The following is a 17,518-nucleotide window of genomic DNA, read 5'->3' as shown; positions in this document are numbered from 1 at the left end:
TCCCAATAATCTCCCCACCAACATCGGACAGGGGTAAAGAGCCCACATGTCCCCAGCAGGGCAGCATCCCTATCCCCACAAGGGGTGACCCACGTGACTCGCGGCGCATAAATCCTAGCAATACATTATACAGCAATGCAGTACGGTATATGAATTTGACTCAGGGCTTAGTGACCCGCTGGACGCAGGGATTAGTGACCCGCTGGACGCAGGGATTAGTGACGCGCTGACGAGCCCACCATAGATGCTGCACAGCCCATCTGAGACTCTCTATGGTGGGCTCTGCAGGGGTCTCAGGTGGGCTGGTCAGGGCTGCATTCCCCTCTCTCCCTCCCACACTCCCTCCCAGCTCCTCTTACCTGCTCCTGGTGCCTATACACCCGTCCTCCTCTGCTACCGGACTGACCGGAAGTGACGTCTCTTCCGGGCGCACTGACATCAGACGAGCAGAGGTGCTGATGGGGCCCCAGCCTGTCTCCAATCTGCTGGATCGGCAATGCTGGGGCTCTGCGCTGCTAGGGCCAGGCCTCCACCGCCGCAGCGGGGGCTTGGCCGCCTCCTCGCCTTTCACTAGTAAAGAACGCACAGTTTAGCAGTAGAGAACACACAGCTCAGCAGTAGAGAACGCACAGTTGACCAGTATAGAATGCACAGTTCAATAGTAAAGAACGCACAGTTCACCAGTATAGAACACACAATTCAGCAGTATAGAACACACAATTCAGCAGTATAGAATGCACAATTCAATAGTAGAGAACGCACAGCTCCACATTATAGAACGCACAGTTCACCAGTATAGAATGCATGGTTCAATAGTAAAGAACGCACAGTTTACCCGTAGAGAACGCACAGTTCACCCATAGAGAACGCACATTTCACCCGTAGAGAACACACAGTTCAATAGTAGAGAACGCACAGCTCACCAGTAGAGAATGCACAGCTCAGCAGTATAGAATGCACAGCTTAATAGTAAAGAACACACAGTTCAGCAGTATAGAACGCACAGTTCACCAGTATAGAATGCACAGTTCAATGGTAAAGAACGCACAGTTCAATAGTAAACAGCAGCAACTGTTGGAATGCACAGCAATCGCTCGCAAAACTTCATTCTGGGTGGGAGAGGGCGTGGCGATGCATTGAAGTCATGGCACTGCAGCCAGCCATTCAAAACATTGCCTGCGTTCCAATCCACTGCAAACACAAAAAGTAGAGAATGCAGCATTTTTTGCGTTCTCAGTGGACCAGAACGCAGGCAATTTTTTGCCACACGCCTGACTACGGCAGAGGGGTGGGGCTGCAGTGCCATTGACTTCAATGTACCGCCACACCCCCCTCGCCCCAGAACGAAGGGGGAGGTTTTGTGAGTGCTTTGCGTTCCAGCAGCTGCCATTCTGGAACGCACAGCAATTAGAGTGAATGGGCCCTTTAGATACTTCAGGCAGTTCAGTTTTCAAAGGATACTTGTGGCCTTTAGGTTGGATTCACTTCACTTGTTTTTATGGCTTGTTCATACCAATTGCGTTGCGTTCCAGAGCGCAGAGCATGCAGCATTTTTTGCGTTTGCAGTGGGCCAAAACGCAGGCAATTTTTTGCCACACGCCCGACTATGGCACAGGGGTGGGTCTGCAGTGCCATTGACTTCAATGTACCACCACACCCCCTCCCGCCAGTGGCGTAACTAGTGACCTCAGGGCCCCGATGCAAGAATCCATGAAGGGCCCCCCCCCAAGAAAAAACAAATTATAGATATATATATTTTTTAAACAAAATTTAGACAAGGAAAAAAAAAACACTCTCCTCTTTCATGTCCCCAACTCCCCATTATCTCCCCCTTCATGTCCCCAGCTTTCCGCTCCCGGACCCCATGTCACCTTCCTTCATGCTTCCAGCTCCCTGTCTCCCCCTTCATGTCCGCAGCAGCTCTATTCGGCACTGGGCAGCAGTTCTGTGTGATGAGGGGGCGGGGATTACATCGCTCCCACTCATTGGCTGCTGCCCGGCTGAATGATGCTTCACGCTGTGCCCGGAACAAGGTGAGGGGAGCAGCGTGAAGCATGTAGGGCCCAGGACAGGAGGAAGAGGTCCCAGGAATGACATTCGCGGTTACCGGGATAATAAATATCCTGGTAATCAGCGGTCACCGGGGCCCCCTTCCTCCTGTCCTGGGCCCCCTCCAAGTGGCGGAACTCCAGGGCCCGGTCGCGGCCGCGACCTCTGCGACCCTGGTGGTTCCGCCACTGCCTCTCGCCTCAGAACGAAGGGGGAAGTTTTGTGAGTGATTGCTTTGCGTTCCAGCAGCTGCCATTCTGGAACGCACAGCAATTGGTGAGAATGGGCCCTTCAGATACTTCAGGCAGTTCAGTTTTCAAACTATACTTGTGGCCTTTAGGTCGGGTTCACATCACTTGTTTTTATGGCTTGTTCATACCAATTGCGCTGCGTTCCAGAGCGGCAGCTGCTGGAATGCACCGCAATCGCTCACAAAACTTCCCCCTGCATTCTGGGGCGAGAGGGGGTGTGGTGATGCATTGAAGTCAATGGCACCGCAGCCCGCCTCCCGCCCGCAGTGCGATTGGACGCGTAGCAAAACATTGCCTGCGTTCCGGTCCACAGCAAACGCAAAAAATACTGCACAATCTATATTTTGCATTTGCAGTGGACCGGAATGCAGGCAATGTTTTGCAGTCGGGCGGTGCCATTGACTCGAATGCAACGAAGGGAGCCGTTTTGTGAGCGATTGCAGTGCATTCCAGGAGCTGCCCCTCTGGATCGCAACGCAATTCGTGTGAACAAGCCGTTAGTTGATGTCTGTTAAATGCACTTGCATCAATGTGGTGTTGGTGGTGGGGGGGGGAGGGATGTGTTCTGCATTCTTTTTAAACAGCAGAAGCCAAAATAGCTTTAGTTTCTTTTAAGACATTGTAATCAATACCTTAAAAAAGCTCCCTGCATCCCTCTGAGATCCCCTGGATGCTGTTGTTGCTGCTAGGCCATGTGGACGGTTGAAATGGATCAGAACCACAACTGGGTTCACACAAGATATCTGCTGTTGTTCCTAATTATGTTGTGTTCGGTGCACCGGAAAAATCACAAACACAGGGTTAAGGTCTATGAAGATTCTAATTTATTCAGGGCGGTCTCTCTCTTTTAGACACAGATAACAGCTAGGGCCTGGTCGCAATTGCGACCGTTGCGACCCTGGTAGTTCCACCAGTGCACGAACCGCTGCTAGTTGTAATATATGTAATTTATCCAGTCTACATTTTTGTTGACAGTAATTATGGGAATCAAGGACTCAAAACCTGCTTTTACCTGGTCTCGAGCCTTGAACTCGTCTGGGACCCCCCTTGGGACTCCTATGGCATCTATGTACACATGTGGATCGAAACTGCCTGATATGGTAACTGGAATGTGGCTACATGTGTGGTGGATGAGTTGTACCAGAACGTGGTCTGTGACTTGTCATTTCGTGTGATGGCTACTTGTTGAGCTCCCACCAACCCCATCAGAAAGAGGATATATATCATGGACATCATGGTGTAGACGGTGCCCTATCCTCAGGGGCTGGGACTTTCTTGATGTGGGAGGCTTGAATCCAAGTGTTCTTCCCAGCCAACTTGACAGATGTGGCCGTGGTTAGCAGGACCTGGAAGGGACCATCATATCTGGGTTCAAGGGAATGTTTTCTCACAAATTTCTTTACTAACACCCAATCTCCAGGTAGCAAGCTGTGAGTCCCGGTATCTGACTCAGGATCTGGAATGGAAGAAAATACTTGTGCATGGATACAGGTTAATTCACGTGATAATGCAGTCACATAATTTAATAATATGCCATCCATGGCAGTAAATGATGAGCGGAATATTAACAGTCACAACGATTTAAAACGAAATACTTTGTGAATAAATCCCCGTTTCCTCGATAATACCGGTCTGTGCGCAAGCGCAGATGCTGAGGTCGACAAATTCGACTATGTCGGCGCTCAACAGAACACCGGTATCTGCGTTTAGTATCGGGGCATTTTCACGAGTATGAGTACTCGTGAAAATGCCCAGTATTGGCAGTGGTGTATCCCTACCTAATAATATACTGCATTGCTGGGACTTGTAGTCCTACATAGTTGGAGCTATTCTGCATTGCTGTATAATCATCATACACCAATGCAGAATACCACCAGCTATGCAGGACTAAAAGTCCCAGCAATGCATTATAATAAAAGTGAGCACTATATCACCAGCATCCCCTCACCCCCCCTTCCCGCTCCAGACTTACCTTTCCTCTCCTGCGGGGCCCTCTTCCTTGTCTCTGCGGCGTCCATCACCAAGAGAAGGAGGAGGGGACAGTCACCCGGCGGGATAAGGTATGCCGCCGGGTCCTCTCCTCTCTCCTGATACTGTCGGGCGTTCGGTCCATGACCGAGCGCCTGACTTTTCAGAGGAGGGAGACACCAAAATGACTGTGAGTAATTTTTGTGTCACCCCTCCAATGGTGTCCCCCGGGTGCGGGCCGCACCCCCCGCACCCCCCTTGTGACGCCACTGCTGTGGGGGGCTGTGCGGCAAGGAAGGCTGTGCGGCACGATCTTGGGGGGGGGCTCTTCTTCCTCGCTGCCCCCCCCAAGTGGCGGAACACAAGGGCCCGGTCGCAATTGCGACCGCTGCGACCCTGGTAGTTCCGCCAGTGATGATATGTACTATAGCACATAAAACATGCCCCCACAAAACATGTCACTGGTTACCTATGGCATTTTTTAATGGGAACATGTTTTATGTGCTATAACAACAACAAGTCAGCACCCTCCCACCCCTTCCTACTCTTTTCAATTGATATTTTTTATTAAACATTTTGATTAAATGTTTTAAATACCTTTTCCATTAGGAGAGAGGTCCAGGTGTGCAGAGAAGGACGGCATCGGTCACAGGCAAGAAGAAGAAGCCGCTGTCCAGCCCAGTCCACGCGCAGGCTGTCGGAGGATGCTCTCCCTCGCTCTCTCTCCCTCTCTGATGTCACTTCCTCTCACCATCAGAACACCGTGACCAGAGAGAAGGAGGGAGGGAGTGACTGGAGACAGCGCCGCTCAGCGCTCGCCGCTCGCTGCCCGGCGCTCACTACCTGGCGCTCACCGCTCACCACTCACCGCCAGCTGAGCAATTCTGCCAGGATTCAAAACCCGTACTGTCCGGGTGAAACCCGTACGGGTGGCAACTCTACCCCCATGTGATAGCAATGGTGTTTACAAATGAAAGTCACATATAAGAAATAAAAATTCTTTTTTTTAAAGTCTCCCGCCCCCCACGTGCATGCACATACACACGCAAACACGCGTCGGTGTGCCTACGTGCAAAAAAGACAATTGCGCTATACATGTTACATATCGCCGCAAACGTCGGCGTGAGAGCAATCATTTTAGGGACATCAATCACTAAACATGTTACATATCGCCGCAAACGTCGGCGTGAGAGCAATCATTTTAGGGACATCAATCACTAAACTGATGAGCGGTAAAAGCGTTTAAAATGTTCCTTATGGGAAATTTGGGGTATTTACTTTTTTTGCGGCTTCACGGGCGAACGCAATTTTAAGGCTTGACATATTTGGTATCTATTTACCTGCCGTGACCCCATCTTTCATATTTTACCAAAACATTGGGTATTATATTATGTTTCTTTGCACTAAATTTTAGTTTAGTTTATTTTTTCCTACAAATACCGGTTAGATAAACATTTGCGCAAAAACCGTGCAACAAAAAATTGCAACTAGAATTTTTTTTATTCTACAGGGCCTCTGCTTCCAGAACATATATCATTGTTTGGGTGTTTGAGGTTGTTTTCTAGCCAAAAATGTATATTTTATTATGTGTGTGCAAATGTAAAAAAATGGCCCATGACCACGCTGAGAGGAGGGAGGGAAGCATGAGAGAGACCGACCGATGCTAAGAAGCTCTCAGCGTCGGTCGATCTGTCTCTCTCTCCCCCAGTCTCTGTCACAATAACAACCCCCGGCATCCCTGGGGCCTCTGTCTGCAGTGCTGGGTTTGGGAAACACTTACCTTTCCCCTCCAGGCAGACAGCAAACATCTCCATCCTTGATCTCCGGCGCTTCTGCCCGGCAAATTAAACTCCGCCCCATGTAAGTACTTCAGGGGAAGATACCAATAGCGCGCGGGGGCCCAGGTCCAGGCAAATGTAACTATACATACAATTCTATCAGAAAAAATTATAGCTTGGAGCCCGGGACCCACCGGGGCCCCTTACAATGGTACTGGCCGTACCCCCCTGACGGCGGCCCTGCTGATGTTCGCAGATTATTCTGCAATACTATCTAAACAAAGGAAGGCCTTTCAACGCATCAAATTCACACTGGCATATCCAGCGATTCTTCGCATATCTACTCCTGACGGAAAATCCAGGTCATTCCCATCTGCTGCTGAGGCTCGGGCCTATGTTCAGACGATGCAAGGATCGTCCACACAGTCTCCGTCCAAAAGCCCTCCACGCAAAAAGAAAGCCTGAAAGCATTTGTATTGCCCTAGTTAAGATTTTCTGGGCTATGCCCACTCTGTGTTTACCATAATCTTCTGGTAATTATACTTGAGACGGAGCGTAACTTACACAATTGTGCTCTTGATGTTAGAGGGAGATCTGGTGTTCCAGACTCTCATGCTCTACCTTTTGCTACTGAGCAACACCCATCTTCGGGAAAAAAGGAAGTCGCTTACAGGAATTACAGTTCTAGTTTTTGTTGATGTTGGGGGTTTTTTTCTCTCTTATTGTTACCTATTTTTCTACCTGCTATGTATGCTTTTTACAAAAATGTATGTTCCAATGTCTTATATTCCACCCACAGAGAGCTCAGACACTCAGACACAGACCCAGGAGCTCCCGCTCCTCTACATGGAAAACCAGCTGCTGAACCTCCACTATTACAAGAAGGAATTCACCCTCTGTGTTGCGTGTGGTGCTCTGGGACATCCACAAGCGCCTCTCCTCCCACAAGTTTTCTACATCTCTTGCACTCTCTACTGTTCCCGATTCTTCAATGGGATCTGTGACGGACCCCCGTACTCAGGATGAGTATGTCCGCCGCTGTTTTCTTCCTTGCTCAGGAGATATTGGAACCTGAAGATCCTTAGCTCCCAGTTTCCCCAGTCACTAGCCAAGGCTTGAGTGTAGGTGAAACAAACTCTGCTTTATTGAGCAACTGCACAAACTTTTATACAGCAAGTGATGAGATCAGAATATAATCCCATCACATCCACCCTCCCCTCCCAGACAATCGGTCTGCTCAACACCACAGGTGTCCACCTGCTAACGAACTCCAGACAGCCATAGCAGTAGCTTGGCCAGAATGTCATTGTTCTGAGCTCCCTCAGAGTACAATGGGAGATAACGAGGGATGGTGCTGATAGTCTTTCCATAACCAGGTCACACAGCATAACGCACTCAAACATAACTCAACACCAATACACATTTAACTTATAAACTGATCACCATGTCGTCACATAGCTCCCCCAAGGTAAAAGATGGCAGACCCGGTGAGACCCTCTACGGGTCCACTTGGGGATGTCCATGATGTCAGTCACCCATACAGCTCCACTTGGCGAGATAGTCCATTGGCATTCTGTTTCCCAGGCCGGTATTGGATTGTGAAATTGGACGTCTGTGGAGCCAGGCTCCTCCGCAACAGCCGTCCATTGGCCCCGGACACCCGGTTCAAACAAACAAGGGGGGTCTCCATAATACTAGGTCCATAGTCGCTGGGAAGGAGGCTGGCCGCCAACCCTCTCCAGGAGCCCAGGTCACGGTGGGTTCCGTGGCATTTCTTCCCCACCAAAGGTAGTCCAATTAGGTCCCAGTCCCCCAAATGGTCTGGACCTGCAATTGTCGTGCCGCATAAGTCCACATATTCCGTCCAAAGGACATCCTGCCTCTGCTGCTGGGGAGGAAGGACGACCACCTCCTCTTCCTGTATCCCAATTTGTTGCTGGGGAGGGTCGACCACCTCCTCTCCCGGATTGCTCATCTGCCACTGGGGAGAGAGGTTGACTACCTCTTCTCCGTGGCACTCTGTTGCCAGCCCTTCAGCTGGGATCAGTAGTTCCTCTGCATCAGCCTGCTGTTGGGGAGAGGGGCTGCCTGCCTCCCTGGCTCCCTGGCGCTTCAGAGGTGTTGCCGGTGGTGGGCAGAGGTCAACAGCACTCTGCTCTGATGCCAGATCTCCTGCTGGGTCTAGTAGTTCCACTGCATCGGCCTGCTGTTGGGGAGAGGGGCTACCTGCCCCATGGCTCCCTGGAGCTTCAGAGGTGTTGCCGGTGGTGGGCAGAGGTCAACAGCGCTCTGCTCTGATGCCAGATCTCCTGCTGGGTCTAGTAGTTCCACTGCATCGGCCTGCTGTTGGGGAGAGGGGCTACCTGCCCCAGCTCCCTGGAACTCACTCTGCTGTTGGGGAGAGAGGTCAGCTACCTCTTCTCCTTGCAACTCACTCAGCCGCTGGGGAGATAAACTGTCTGCCTTCTCTTCTTGGAACCCTGTTGCCAGCCCTTCAGCTGGGAGTGGATGGGGCAGCGGTTCCTCCACATTAAAATCTATAAGATCCCCCACGTCTGAAGCTGGTGATGAGGAAATGGGGTTGACCGCCATCTCTCCCATGAGCTTCAGGGGGGCTATGGGTGCGGGGCAGAGGATAGCAGCACTCTGCCCTGTTGCCAGCTCTTCTTATCGGTCTGCTCAACACCACAGGTGTCCACCTGCTAACGAACTCCAGACAGCCATAGCAGGAGCTTGGCCAGAATGTCATTGTTCTGAGTTCCCTCAGAGTACAATGGGAGATAACGAGGGATGGTGCTGATAGTCTTTCCATAACCAGGTCACACAGCATAACGCACTCAAACATAACTCAACACCAATACACATTTAACTTATAAACTGATCACCATGTCGTCACAGGATCCACCTTGAAAATTATCACGTGGAACGTGAAAGGACTACGGTCCCCCAATAAGCGTAACCAGGTTCTCAGATACCTCAATTAGCTTAAAGTAGATGTAGCTCTTCTCCAAGAGACTCATCTATCTTCATAAGACATCACCCGACTCCAACGATCGTGGGTAGGCACAGCAATCGGAGCCCCATCGAAAGGCCGAACTGCTGGAGTGATTACCCTCATCCGCAAATCACTGCCTTGTCCCCTGATATCTCTTGACTTTGACCCTTTGGAAGGTAGATGGTCCTGCTCCTCCGTACAGATTGGCTCTGACATTATGGATATATGGAACTTATATGGCCCCAACGTTGATAACAAATCTTTTTATACCTCTATACTCTTAAAGCTCAACTGACCTACTACTTCTACATATCACATTGTCGGAGGTGACTTCAATGCTGTACCCTCTCCCTTGGAAGATAGATCTGGACTGACCCACACCAACTCCTCCACTTCATCTTCTGCTTCATCCTGCCGAGACAAACCGCTCAGCTCCTTTCTTAATAGCAGTGGTCTGGAAGACACCTGGAGACATTTACACCCATTGGAATGGGATTTCATGCACTTTTCCCATGCTCGTGGAGTCATGTCACGTATAGACCTTCTCCTAGCGCCCAATTTACTTATGAAAATAAATTCCGTTACTATAGAGAATATGGTTATATCTGACCACTCCCCGGTATCCCTTTATCTGCACAGACTGAATGTTCCAACCTCGCCGAGGTCATGGCGTTTCCCCTCGTACCTTATACATGATGACACCTTCCAACAGCATCTGACACTTTGGTAGCAGGAATAGGCCCATTGTAATGCACAACATGATAATGACCCCATTTTGTATTGGGAAACTGCTAAGCCTGTGTTACGCGGTAGGATCCTGGCTTTTTCCTCTTCCCGTAAAAAAAATGAACCCTCAAAAAATAGACTGAGGCTTGCAACACAGCCAGACTAGCCTATACGACCTATAAAACTCTCCCCTCTGATGGGAATAAAGATGTATGGCTATGGGCCAAACAAAACTGTGATCAATGGCTATTGCAATATGAGACCCAAATACGCTCCTATAAGGACTTTGACCTATTTAAATTTGGCAACAAATCCGGCAGGTTGCTGGCTAACTTGGCTCGGGGGACACAACCCCCATCCCACATAATCCGTCTTTCAGACGACAAGGGCAAGGTTCACACAGACTCCGAAACTGTTTCTGATATTTTCTCTACCTTATACCTCTACCTTCTCAAGTCCTTATATGGTACGATTCCCCCGGACCCTAATGGTGGAGGTACTTACTTACATTCGGTTAGTTTGCCCTCTTTATCGGAATCGGAGCTCTTACACCTAAATGCTGAAATCACGGCACAAGAACTACAGCATGTAATCAAATCGTCCCCTCGAGCCAAGGCACCAGGACCTGACGGGTTGTGCTCCGAATTTTACAAACTTTTGTTGGAATCAGTGACCCGACCCTACCACTGAATTATACCAACTAAATTTCACGCCAGTTGTATGTAAAATACTACATGAGCGGCACTCCTCGCTATCTCTCCCGTTATCGATGTTGGGCAGATGTCATCTGATTCAGATGATCAGTTTTCCATGCCTTCTTTATCCTCTTTAGGCTCTGCCTCTTCTGCTCAAGCATAGGGACGTACAAATGCTCAATAAGACTTTTAATAAGTTCATATGGAGAGGGAAGAAACCGAGGATTGCCTTACGCATACTCCAAAAACCTAGATCTAGCTTGGGGGCTAATGTTCCTGATCTCCGGCTCTACAATCTGGCTTGTCTATTCCGACATGCAAGAGATTGGACACATAATACAGCATATTACTCAAAGACTGAATTGGAACAACACTTGGTCCATCCATGGTCACTGGCTGGAATACTACATACCCCCATTCCAAAACTACCACCCTTTATAAAACAGAATATCCTACTCAGAGACACAGTCATAACATGGAAATTATAAAATGATACAGCCTTCCAGGAATGACGACCCCGTTATGCCCCTCACCTCTTCCCCTATATTCCCCATTGGACTGTCCTCCCCCATTTTTCATGTTTGGCACGACCGGGGCCTCAAAACGATACAAGATCTCTTAACCTCCCAAGGCCGCTGCAAATCACTACCGGATCTTATAGAGACACACCACATATCTCCCAAGCACAAATATATAATATATGGCCAATATGGCCAAATATATAATTTTATCAATTCCCACCTTCGTCTCCCAATACAATCGAAAAGCCAGCTCTCCCATTTTGGGTGTCCCCCCTTTCATGTCCCCTATCCTAGTGAATTCCTTCCTGGAAATACTGTTAGATTTGCTTTGCATCTATTCCACAAGCGAAACTTAGTATATATCTACCCTACTCATTCTCTCTCTTATTCTCCCATGACATATTTTTTTCCTTTTCTCCTCATACTTTTATTGAATATAATGTTTTTATAGTACTTTTTGACGCTTCCAATTATTCCTTGTGTTAATAGTATTAAGCGGCCACTGATTTTGTCATCCGGGTAACATGTTCGAGATATTAATGAAACTATATTGAATGTATAGCTGGCATGTTTACTTGGACTGTACGGCTGTACACCACTTTGTGATACCCGCTGATCTTTTAAGTCATTGTATGTTTTATACAAAACAATAAAGATATACTTGCTTAAAAAAAATACCACCAGCTATAGAGCAATACAACAACTCCCAGCCGGCAATAATACATTATACAGCGACGCAATGCACGTGGAATACCACCAGCTATATAGAAATACAACAAATCCCAGTAACTGCATTATACAGCGCAATGCAGAATACCGCCAGCTATAATGTACTATTGCTGGGATTTGTTGTATTCCTCTATAGCTGTTGGTATTCTGTATTGTGCTGTATTATGTATTATTGCTGGGATTTGTAGTCCTCTATAGCCAGAATCATTCTGCATTCATTGCTGTATAATCGATTTTGAAAATAATCGTTAGCTGCAGCCCTATTCCAGAGGCTGACCACTCTGGAACGCAGTGTTTATGGTGTGAACCAGCCCTTACAGCTAAAAGATTTTAAATCTGGCTCTGATGGGGTGTCAGTCATTTGTATACATATCGTTTCCTCCAATGAAACTACTACCTGTGTCCATGCCCACACAACCAGGTGTATTGGGTGCCACAGAAGACCCACCACCTCCAGGCTGAGCATTGAGACTCATATGAGAATAAGCAACTTCTAACATGTGTGACACAAACTCGTTCATGTCTTCAATAGGAGCAATCTTAAAAGCAACTAAACTCTTCTTATTCTGAATGGATGAAGCTGACCTGACACTTTCACGTAACTTCCAGCAGGCACAACTACATTTTCACAGCTTGCTTCATCAGTATCCACCCATTGTCTGACATCCATGGGTGCTGAAGTCATGTCATCTACTTTATATAAGATGTTGGTTGGTGATTTTTCTGCATGTCTCACTATGCCAACTATTGTAACTTGAGACAATTCCACTTCTTCTATCTTAAAGAGTTCATCACTTTGGGTGGCAGAGAGCAGCTTAGAAACTACAGGGAAATTCTGCTGTGTCCTGGACCTAGCTTTTTTCCTCCCTGTGTAAGTGCATGGGACCCAAAGCCTTCTGGTGATTGCATATACCCTCCACCCAGGGCCGCCGTCAGGGGGGTACGGCCGATATTGATGTAAGGGGCCCGGCCAGCCTTAGAGGCCCGGCCCGGGCACCTTACATGAGTATCGGCCGTTCAAGTGACAGGCCAGGATGTGGCCGGGCCCCCCGCAGCACCGGAGGAGGCCGGGGCCCGCACGCTCCAGACCCTCACCTGGGATGCCTCCTCCGGTGTCCCCAGGGGGTCTCTCCACTGTACATTTGTTTTTAAAGATGGCTGCCGCGAGTAGCAGCGGCCATCTTTAAACCTGGCAAGTGCCCACATATAATTTAATATATTGCCGAACAGGCAATATATTGAATGAAAATCATTCCCTGGTCGTCAAGTGCGGTGCAGATCATACTGATCGCTCCCTGGTGGTGCCTCTGCTAACAGGCAGGGATCGATTAGTATGTCTGCTCAGCCAGAGTGCAGATGACACTGATTCTCCACTGAAGCCCAGGGATGCAGCCCCCCTTCCTGCAAAACAGGTAAGCAGGAGAGGGGGACGTTTTTAAAATAACTATTTTAATTGTTAATATGTGTGTGTGTTTTTATTGTGTGTGTTTTAATGAATGTGTGATTTTTTAAATTTTTTTTAATGAAGCTGTGTGTGTTTTTCAATGAGTGTGTGTGATATGTGTGTTATATTACACATGTGTTTTTTTTTTTAACCACTTCCCGTGGGTTCACGTAATTGTGCGTCATCCACTGGAAGTGGTTATACCAAGAACACGGCTGCTCCTGAAGCCATGTTCTTGTACCGTGTTAAACAGCTGATGATTGCTCTTTAAATACAAGCGATCTGGCGTCTGTATCGCTTGTACGGTGCGGAGCTGTGCCCCCCTCCTCCACGGCCGCCGGTGCCACCGTCAGCTTCCTGGGCTCATCTGCCCCTCGTGTGAGGCCGCGCGTGGAGGTTCTCCTCCGATCACTGGACCTGGAAGTGATGTGCATTACATCACTTCCGGTGTCACTGTACACAGTCTCTGGCTCTTAGGGCCTGTTCAGACCACTTACAGTGCGTTTCAGCCGGCTCCAGCCAGCTCACTTTTGTGCCGGGCAGGAGGGGGCGTTCCAGCCAGCTCACTTTTGTGCCGGGCAGGAGGGGGCGTGGCGGGCCATTGAAGTGACTGGCGTCAATTTGATCTCCTGCACAGGATCGCAGGGCACATTCTGCCTGCAGTGCGTTCCGGTGTGGTGCGGTCAAAATGCTGCAAGCACTATTTTGACCGCATCGGGACGCAGGCACAATGTGCCCTGCGATCCCGTGTGGGCGATCGCATTGTGGCCGGAGGGCGTGGCTATGGCGCCCATCACTTTAATGGCCCGCTACTCTCCCTCCTACCCGGCAAAAATTGAGCTGGCCGCAATGTGATTGCGGGCCAGGACGCACTGCAAGTGGTGTGGACAACCCCTTAGAGCCAGAAGAAGAAGCTGGTGAAGCAAAACCCCTGACGTCTCCATGAAGCGGACCTGTCACATTATATGTGCTATTACATAAGGGGCTTTTTAGCCTGCTATGTTATAGCAATAAAGCTGAGTGTAAAAAAAGGTAAAAATTAAAGTAACAAAAAAAAAAGTAAAATGCAAATTTTTTTTTTTTAAAGTTTCCCCTTTCCCCACATGCACACATACAACACAAACCCGGGTCGGATGCGCCTACATGCAAAAACAAAAATTACGCCAGACATGTTATGTATCGTCACGAGCGTCGGAGTGAGAGCAATAATTCTCGGCCCATCATTCACTGATAGCACTAAACTGATGAGCCGTAAAAGCATTTAAAGCGTCGCTTATGAAAATTTGGGTTATTGTAGTTTTTGGCGGTTTCATGGATGCTTGACATGTTTAGTATCGATTTGCCTGGCGTGGCCCCGTCTTTTATATTGTACCAAAAAATTAGCCATTATATTCTGATTCTGTGCACTAAATTTAATTTTAGTGTATTTTATCCTAAAAATACTGGTGTGATAATCATTTGCGCAAATACCGTGCGACATAAAAAATTGCAACTAGTATCTTTTTATTCTACAGGACCTCTGCTTTCAGAAAATATATCATTGTTTGGGGATCCGAAGCTGTTTTTTACCCAAAAATTCAGATTTGATCATGTGTTGAATTGTATTGTGATTGTAATGTCTGCCCTATATTGTAAAGCGCTGCGCAAACTGTTGGCGCTATATACATCCTGTATTATAATAATACTAATAATAATGTGTGTGCAACTGTAAGAAATTGCTCCGGGCAGCAAGTGGTTAATGAGTGTATAAATATTTGAATGTGTGTGTTTCCCTATTTTGTCTGAGGCAGTGATGATGCTGAACATTTTTTAAACCCGAGCGCCCGAACTGCAACGCAATACTAAAGTTATTTTCAGAGTTGGCACTTTGAGATAAATATATTGATTTTGTGTCGCAGTTGGGCACTCGGGTTCAAAAACATTCGTCATCACCATACTAGTCTGACAGCGACGCAGACGAGTGCATGGAGGTAGGGGGGATCACGTCACTTCCAGCCAGTCCGGCGGCAGAGGAGGCCAGGCACCAGCAGCAGGAGCAGGTAAGAGGAGCTGGGAGGGAGATGCAGCCCCAACCAGCTCACCTGAGACCCCTGCAGAGCCCACCATAGAGAGTTTCAGATAAGCTGTGCAGCATGTATGGTGTGCTCTGTTTGCATATACTCTCCACCACCTATACCGCCACCATAGCCACCATCAAAACCACCATGATTATTCCACATCTCGCCCACAGTCCGACTTTACACTCCAACAACCAATTTGCATATCTCACAGCCCACCCAAATGGTGGATTTCTTTCACCTAATCCTATCCACATACATTTCATTTTGGATAACTGAACTACATTTTATTTAGGAATAATTAATGGTTCACTTTTTAACCACTTGCTGCTTGAGCAATTTCTTACTATTTGCACACACATGATAAAATCAAAATTTCTGGCTAGAAAACAGCTTTAAACCCACAAACAATTATATATTTTCTGAAAGCAGAGGCCCTGTAGAATAATACAATGTTTTGTTATAACTTACCGATAACAGGATTTCTATGAATCTTCCAGGACAGCAACCTGAGAGATGATTGGCTCCTCCTTCTACAGGAAACACAATTAAGAAAGCAGTTAAATACCCTCCCACCCCCTCGTCCCTCAGTTGAGATAAAAGTATACTACCTCCACCAGTCCTCGAGGGGAAAAAATACACACCTATTAACAACTAGATGCATAACCAAATACCAGGGTGGGAAAAGGCCAGGCCAGCAACCTGAGAGGTTAATCAAGCACACTCCAGCAAGCCTACCTCAGGACGGGACCACTGCTTGTAGCACTTTTCGGCCAAAAGTGAGGTCCTGTTGCGACAACACTTCAACACGATAATGTTTTCTGTCACGATCAGACAGCAAATCTGGTCCACCGATGCCCCAGCTTTCTCTGCCAAAGATGTCGCTAGAGATCTAGTAGAATGCGCCTTAACAGAGGTAGGAACTTCCTGGCCTTCCCGAACGATAAATATATACTATCACCTCCCTAATCCATCTGGCCAAGGAGGCCTTAGAAGCTTGTAGACCTTCCCTGGGACCAGAAAATAAGACAAAAAGATGGCTGGACCTTCTGAAAGATCTAGACTTTTCCAAATATTTAATCAAACACCTCCTGACATCTAAGGTACGATAAACTTGTTCTATTGGATACTTAGGGGCATCACAAAAAACAAGGGAGAATAATCTCCTGAGATCGATGGTATTGGGATGACACCATTGGTAAGTATAGAGGATCTGGCTTAAGAATTACCCTATCTGGCAGTATGAGCAAATAATGCTCTTTGATAGAAATAGCCTGGAGGTCCCCAATTCTTCTAGCTGACGTAACAGCCAAAAGAAAAGCCATCTTCAGAGATTGATAGAGACTTCTTCCATTGGCTCAAAGGGGGGCTTAGACAGGCCACCTAATACCAGGGACAAATCCCACAGGAGGGAACGCCTTATCCTTCAATGGACAAGTACGTTCTGCCGCAATCAGAAATCGTTTCACCAAAGGATCCTCTAATAATTTTGAATCCAAAAATACAGAAAGGGCCAAAATTGGACTTTCAGAGTACTGGCAGCCAATTATTTATGCAGGCCTTCCTGTAAAAAATCCAATACGATGGGAACCGAGGGTGAAGCAACATTCTTGAGTCTACACCATGAGGAAAAAACTCTCCAGACTTCACTGTATATTTTTCTGGTAACCAACTTTAACGCTCAGGTGCGGCTTTAGGGGATCACAGCTTTGGTTTAGTAGGAAAAGATTGGTTTCCTTTTACATAGTCCTTAGCAAACACAACCTGATACAATTATATGCAGACAAGATTCTATTTACGATGCTTAGTGCTTTATTAGGTGAAGATAGACAGGGTTGAAGTGGGAGAAAATGGGGTTAGGCAGTTAGCAGAGTCACAGTTATATTTGCAAACAGCTGGAGGTATTTAACTTGATACTTGCAGTTTTAGGCAGTCCGAGGTGCTCTGCTGCCACCCAGTGGTGTTGGAAGAGAATTGCTGGTCTTCAATGAGAAGGGGTTCTCTGAGAGGTCATATCTCAGGAGAGAGGCTGGAAGTGGGCAGGCCTACTGGAGAGGCTGGTCTCACTAGAGAAGAGGGGCACTGTCTGGCCCAACAGAGGTGGAAGCGGAGGGACACTCGTCCAGCCCAATAGAGGAGAGAACGGAGGGCCTCTGTCCGGCCCAATAAGGATACTGGGGAGGTTCAGCCGCGGAGGTATTTGCCTGGCGTCAGGCTCCTAGCACGAACACCAGGCAAATGGCTCAGGTGGTTTAAGTAGGGAAAAGAGGAGGAGCCGGGTGACGTCGCAGTTCGTGACGTCACC

At 47.9% G+C, this 17,518-nt stretch overlaps 1 pseudogene; it reads right to left on the bottom strand.

Moving 5' to 3' along the window:
- Positions 1-6,850: 6,850 nt before the first annotated feature.
- LOC108803246 lies at positions 6,851-15,375 on the bottom strand (annotated as a pseudogene).
- Between the last annotated feature and the right edge of the window lie 2,143 nt (positions 15,376-17,518).

Source organism: Nanorana parkeri, unplaced genomic scaffold, assembly GCF_000935625.1.
Source record: "Nanorana parkeri isolate BGI_ZX_2015 unplaced genomic scaffold, ASM93562v1 scaffold3526, whole genome shotgun sequence".
In the NCBI taxonomy this organism is placed as follows: domain Eukaryota; kingdom Metazoa; phylum Chordata; class Amphibia; order Anura; family Dicroglossidae; genus Nanorana; species Nanorana parkeri.
The sequence above is the reverse complement of the archived record's forward strand: the minus strand, read 5'-3'. Positions and strand labels throughout refer to the sequence as shown.